Here is a 7,393-nt window from a genome sequence, read left to right on the forward strand (position 1 = left end):
CAAGCTAGCCTCCATTTTGGTGACTTACTCACAACTTCTATAGCTTCCACTTCTCCCTCATGCTCCTGAAGTGCCTCTCTGAGATCTTAGTGGAAAAACAAAGCTTTCACCACAGATGATAATCACCATTGTGTGAAAATCCTAGAAAGAATATTAAAACCACTCATGTTTAAAGCTGTCAGAGCCCAGGTCAAAAGGCTATGTAGGTTAGGACTAAATTGATTTTTGTTCTTCCCTAGATTCTTTCAACATGTAGCCATAGAAACTATGCAGAATTTCCTAGAATCTAAAAGCTAAAACTTAACTTTAATGTTTCTTTTTAAGTCGGTTCAGACATGAGCAAGTATTCTGTCATAAAGAGATTAAGTGGGCATGGTGTCAAGGAGCAATGATTGGTGTCAGCACGCAAACCAGAAAAGAAGAAGCCACTTTGAATGTGTCCACTAAAGATGAAAATCAACAGAACTGCCTAATCACATGATGAAAGGCATCCAGTGTTTAAGAGACAACAAGGTAGTTCCACGGCCAAATAACAGGAAGGCATGCCATTCATCACTACCAGACTGAGGGATACATTAGAGTGGGCTTCACTGAACCAGGGTACTATCTCTGCACAGCAATGGCTCATAAATTTTATACACATTGAATTTTTGTGGTGACCTGACTTTGGTATTAGGACTAGGAGTATTTAAAAATATTTTTGTAGGTTCTAAAGTAGATATTCCATGGACCATAGTAATAACTCTATCAATGAGTATGCACTTTTTCAGAATGAGAAGTGACAACCAAAGTGATTGTGAAGTAGGAATTGGCCCCACGGTGGATGGGTGATAGATTTAAGAAGGCATTAAACACCAGGTTCCACCAATGCCTGGTTCCTTTATCACATGTAATTAACTTCCAACCCGAGCATGTCCCACTTCTCTCAAATGAAATATTTCACCATAAATGTATTCATTTATTAGAATTCCTTAGATTTCAGGAAATAGAGAAAGTCCTAAGTCATCATAGAATTTCGTACCAATTTACAAAAGACTATGAACAACAACAAAAATATCACCAGTCAACCAAAAACGAAAAAGCTGCCTGTCTGCTTCTATTACAACCATATTTAAATCATCATTAATTCTTTATATATAATATCAACCCAAGAGACCTAAAGGCAAACTTAGCATTTCTTCTGGTTTTGAGGCTATCAGAGAGTAAGACTTATGCTTTTCACTTCCTCATTTATTTTTGAACTCCAATTCCTTACTGACTAGTCTATATTTTGCCGCTCTAATATTTAAAAGATGAACTCTGTGTAAATAAATGAATAAACTACAACAAGCTTAGATTTGCATCTCTATGATGGAGCCAAGTTGACCATGATGGATTGTATTTTCATAGGTTATTGAATTTGGTTCACAAATATTCTATTGAGAATTACTTACATCCATGTTCATCAGAGATGTTGGCCTATAAATTTGATCTTTAATCCTTCTTTGTTTTGAGGGTGTGGACTTTTTTCTTTAGTTATTTTTAGTTAAATTAACAAACAAAACTATCTTTTTTAAGAATAACAAAGTAAACTGAACATCAGAAGGAAGCTGGATGTGAACTTCCATTCTCCTCTTGCTCCCATATCTACAAATGAGGACCAAGTCTTTCTGGGAAAAAAATTAGACAGCAGAGAGATTCATTTGGTGGGGTAGATAGCACTGCCAGCCTACCCGGCATCACTGACATGTCTATATGAGCTTTCAGGCAACCGCTGTATTCTAACTGACAAGATTAACATTATTATTGGCTATTAAATTAACTGGTGACATAGGGTATCAGGAAAATGGCTTATGCAGTTGGATTCTGAAACACAATAAAAAATAATCTTATCTGGTGAAACCATAATTTCATTCTGTGTGTGTGTGTAGCAAATTTTCAAAAAGAATGAAGCACATGATGTTCTTTAAGATAAAGTTGTGAATGAGGCTGGCATACTGTGAAGAACTAGGATTGTCTATGGCTCTCTTAATGGGAATGCCTCTGTGCTCATCATGATGGCTCCCCTGTACTCCTTTCTGGCTAGACAGACTCATCATTGTCTTTTCAACCTCTGCCATCTCTGACAGATCCAGCATACCCATGTCTTGATAGGTCAGTTGTGTTCTGTCCTATGTCTGGTTTTTCCTATCATTGTAATATTGTAAAAAGAATTTGGAGCATGGGGGTAGGGGAGAGGGAGCTGATTAAATGAGAGGGGGAGAAGAGAGGAGAGGAGAGGAGAGGAGACGGGGACATGGGGGAGCAGGAATGTTGAGTCAGGGGAAGAATAGAGAGCAGGATGAGAGATTCCATAATAATGGGAGTCATTAGAGTTTTGAGGAGAGATCTGGCATTTAGAGAGATTTCCAGAGCTCTACCAGGATGACACCAACTGGCAAACTATGTAATGCCCTCCCCGGATAACGAGATTGATAACATCCTAGAGTCTTCATCCAGTGGCTGATGGAAGTAGAGGCAGATGCCCACAGCTAAACAGTGAATTGAACTACTGGAACCCAGTTGCAGAGAGGGAGGAATGATGAGCAAAGGGGTCAAGTTCAGCCTGGTGAAACCCACAGATGATATGACAGACTTTGGAGATTCCCACAGCTAAACACTGAACTGAACTCTTGGAACCCAGTTTCAGAAAGGGGGAGAAGACTGGGGACTGGGTTGGGGGCTGGGGGACTGGGGGGACTGGGGCAAAGGGGAGGATGAGATAGCTGGGATTGACATGTGAAGCAAGCTTGTTTCTAACTTAAAATAAAAAGATTTTGGAAATGTTCCTTCACTCACTATTTTACAGAAATACTTGAGAACTGATATTTGTTCTTATTTGAAGACCTGGTAGAATTTTAAGTCCATCTGACTCTGGCCTTTTTTAAAATTGAAAATACATAGCTTTTCACAGACAATATTAAAATTATAGTTCCCCCAAACTTCTCCCAGATTTTTCCCACTTACACACCCACACAAATCTAAACACTTTCTTTTCCTTTCTCATTAGAATAGGAATATGCATCTAAAAATATTATTATCATATTACAGGGTTACAGTTTAAGAGGGTTACATACAAGGAACATGTGTACAGTCAAACAAATAGGCAAAGAAGGGAAAGTCTTCAGAAGTACTTCATAAAAAGAAGTATCAAGACCAGAGGAGGCTGGGAGTCCAGGGAAGCAGCGGTTCCTCCGGCAGCATCAGGTAAACAGGCCAGCTTCCGGCCTGTGTTCCAGTACCTGCAGATCGCCTGGGAACTGCACAGAGCTCCCAATCCCGGAGGGAGACAAGCACCCCAGACTCCAGGTCTTCTCTCCCACCAATGAGACCAGGAAACCAGAGGAGGCTGGGAGTCCAGGGAAGCAGCGGTTCCTCCGGCAGCATCAGGTAAACAGGCCAGCTTCCCGGCCTGTGTTCCAGTACCTGCAGATCGCCTGGGAACTGCACAGAGCTCCCAATCCCGGTGGGAGCCAAGCACCCCAGAAGCCAGGTCTTCTCTCCCACCAACGAGACCAGGAAACCAGAGGAGCCAGGGAGACCAGGGGAGTAGCTGTTCCGGATCAGGTCCAACAGGACCCAGCATAGGGTCCAGAGGACCAGGTAGGAGGATAAGCGCCCCAGATTCCAGTTCTTCTTCTCCACCCATGGGACCAGCATTTGGACAAAGAATAGAAGAACCACCAGATTATTGGACTTTCTAGCACCCACCAAAAGGGTACTCTTGTCCTCAGACCAGTAAGGGGCTCTTTCTGCACCCACTAGAAGAAGAGACAGGAAAGAGACAATACAAAAACACACTCAGCAACAGAAAAACAAATATGACACCACCAGATTCTAGAGACTCCACACCAGCAAGACCCCAACATTCCAATGCGAATGAGGCAGAAGAGAATGACCTCAAGAGCACTTTCATGAAAATGATAGAGGCCCTAAAAGAGGATATAGGAAAATCACTCAAAGAAATGGAAGAAAAAACAAACCAAAAAATTCAAGAAATGGAAGAAAAAACAAACCAAAAAAGGCAGGAAATGGAAGAAGAAACGAAGCAAAAAATGCAAGAAATGGAAGAAAAAAACAAAGCAAAAAAATGCAAGAAATAGAAGAAGAAACATACCAAAAAAGGCAGGAAATGGAAGAAGAAACAGAGCAAAAAATGCAAGAAATGGAAGAAAAAACAAAGCTAAAAATAAAAAAATGGAAGAAGAAACAAACCCAAAAAGGCAGGAAATGGAAGAAGAAACAAAGCACAAAATGCAAGAAATGGAACAAAAAGCAAACCAAAAAATGCAAGAAATGGAAGAAAGAACAAACCAAAAAATTCATAAAAGGCAACAAATGGACAAAAAGATAAACAGAAAATTGCAAGAAGCAATGCAAACACTGCAAGGGTTGAAAACTGAAATAGAGACATTAAAAAAACCACAATCTGAAGAAAGGCAGAAAATAGAAAAGCTGGACAAACAGACAGAAACTACCAATACAAGCATTACCAACAGAATAGAAGAGATGAAAGAGAGTATCTCAAGTGTTGAAGATACACTAGGAGAAATGGATTTATCAACCAAAGAAAACCTTAAATCCAACAAATCCTTAACACAAAACATCCAGGAAATATGGGACACCATGAAAAGACCAAACCTAAGAATAATAGGTATAGAAGAAGGAGAAGAAATCCACCTCAAAAGGGCAGAAGGCATATTCAACAAAATCATAGAAGAAAACTTTCCCAACCTTAAGAAAGACATGCCAATGAAGGTACAAGAAGCTTACAGAACACCAAATAGAGTGGACCACAAAAAAATCCCTCGCCACATAATAATCAAGACCCCAAACATACAGAATAAAGAAAGAATATTAAGAGCAGCTAAGGAAAAAGGTCAAGTAACATATAAAGGCAGACCTATCAGAATTACACCTGATTTCTCCATGGAAACTCTGAAAGCCAGAAGGTCCTGGATAGATATTCTACCTACACTAAGAGACCATGGATGCCAGCCCAGACTACTATACACGGCAAACTCTCAATCACTATAGACGGAGAAAACAAGATATTCCATGACAAAACTAGATTCAAGCAATATGTGTATACTAACCCAGCCCTACAGAAAATTTTGGAAGGAAAACTCCAACCCAAGGAAGGTAACTACAACCAGAAAAACATAGGCATTAGAGAATCCCTCTCTACCAACAGCCAAAAGAACAAAGGGATGAAATTCCACACATAATTCCACCAACAACAACCATTGCAAATCAAGAAGGATGAGCAATCAATGGTCATTAATATCCCTCAATATTAATGGCCTTAACTCACCCATAAAAAGACACAGACTAGCAGAATGGATTCGAAGACAGAACCCTTCCTTCTGCTGCATACAAGAAACACATCTCACCCTCAAAGACAGACATTACCTGAGAGTTGAAGGTTGGGAAAAATTTTTCAATCAAATGGACCCAAGAAACAAGCAGGGGTAGCAATCCTAATATCTAACAAACTGGACTTTAAAATAAAATCAATCAAAAGAGATGAAGGAGGTCATTACATTCTCATCACAGGTGAAACTCACCAAGATGAAGTGTCTATCCTGAACATCTATGCCCCAAATACAAAGGCGTCCACATTCGTTAAAGAAACATTATTAAACTTAAATCTCATCTAAAGCCCCGCACATTTATATTGGGAGATTTCAACACACCACTCTCACCACAAGACAGGAATACCAGACAGAAACTCAACAAAGAAGCAAAGGGTCTAATAGAAGTAATGACCCAACTGGGATTAACAGATATCTATAGAACATTTCATCCACATTAAAAAGAATATACCTGCTTCTCACCACCACATGGAACCTTCTCAAAAATCAACCACATACTTGGCAACATATTAAACCTCAGCAGCTACAAAAAAAAAAATGGAATAACTCCATGCATCTTATCAGACCACCATGCTTTAAAATTAGAATTCAACAACAACACAAATTGCAGAAAACCTACAAACTCATGGAAATTGAATAATGCTCAACTGCACCATCCCTGGGTCAAAGAGGAAATAAAAAAAGAAATTAAAGACTTCCTCGAATTCAATGAGAATGAAGACACAACATACCCAAACCTATGGGACACTTTGAAAGCAGTGCTACGGGGGAAGTTCATAGCACTAAGTGCTCACATGAAGAAACAGGAGGATAGTTACAGCAGAGAATTAACATCACAGCTGAAAGCTCTAGAACACAAAGAAGCAAACTCCCCTAGGAGGAGTAGATGCCAGGAAACAATCAAATTGAGGGCTGAAATCAATAAAGTAGAAACCAGGAAAACAATACAAAGAATCAATGCAACGAAGATTTGGTTCTTTGAAAAAATCAACAAGATAGACAAACCTTTGTCCAAACTTACCAAACAGCAGAGAGTGAACACGCAAATTAACAAAATCAGAAATGAAAAGGGGGACATAACAACAGACTCTGAGGAAATCCAGAGAATCATTAGGTCATTCTTTGAAAACCTGTACTCCACAAAATTCGAAAATTTAAAGGAAATGGATGACTTCCTGGATAGCTATCACTTGCCAAAACTAAATCAGGAACAGATAAGCAATTTAAATAGACCTATAACCCCTATGGAAATAGAAGCTGTCATCAAAAGTCTCCCAACCAAAAAAAGCCCAGGTCCAGATGGCCTCAGTGCAGAATTCTACCAGAAATTCAAAGAACAGCTTATACCAATTCTTCTCAAAGTGTTCCACACAATAGAAGCAGAAGGGTCTTTGCCAAACTCTTTCTATGAGGCTTCAATAACCTTGATCCCCAAGCCACACAAAGATACAACTAAGAAAGAGAACTTCAGACCAATATCCCTCATGAACATTGATGCAAAAATACTCAATAAAATACTGGCAAATCGGATCCAAGAACACATCAAAACAATCATTCACCACGATCAAGTAGGTTTCCTCCCAGGGATGCAGGGATGGTTCAACATACGAAAATCCATCAACGTAATCCACCATATAAACAAGCTGAAAAACAAAAATCACATGATCATCTCACCAGATGCTGAAAAAGCCTTTGACAAAATCCAACACCCCTTCATGATAAAGGTCTTGGGGAGATCTGGGATAACAGGGACATACTTAAACATAATAAAAGCTATATACAGTAAACCAACAGCCAACATCAAACTAAATGGACAGAAACTCAACGCAATTCCTCTAAAATCAGGAAGAAAACAAGGCTGTCCACTCTCTCCATACCTTTTCAACATGGTACTTGAAGTTCTAGCTATTGCCATATGACAACAAAGGGGGATCAAGGGGATACAAATTGGGAAGGAGGAGGTCAAACTTTCACTGTTTGCAGACGATATGATAGTTTAC

At 39.5% G+C, this 7,393-nt stretch overlaps 1 pseudogene; it reads right to left on the reverse strand.

Annotated features, from left to right (window-relative positions):
• Positions 1 to 1,830: 1,830 nt before the first annotated feature.
• On the reverse strand, positions 1,831 to 2,099 carry LOC110339739 (annotated as a pseudogene).
• Between the last annotated feature and the right edge of the window lie 5,294 nt (positions 2,100 to 7,393).

This window comes from Mesocricetus auratus, unplaced genomic scaffold (genome assembly GCF_017639785.1).
Source record: "Mesocricetus auratus isolate SY011 unplaced genomic scaffold, BCM_Maur_2.0 Super-Scaffold_100004, whole genome shotgun sequence".
NCBI lineage: Eukaryota > Metazoa > Chordata > Mammalia > Rodentia > Cricetidae > Mesocricetus > Mesocricetus auratus.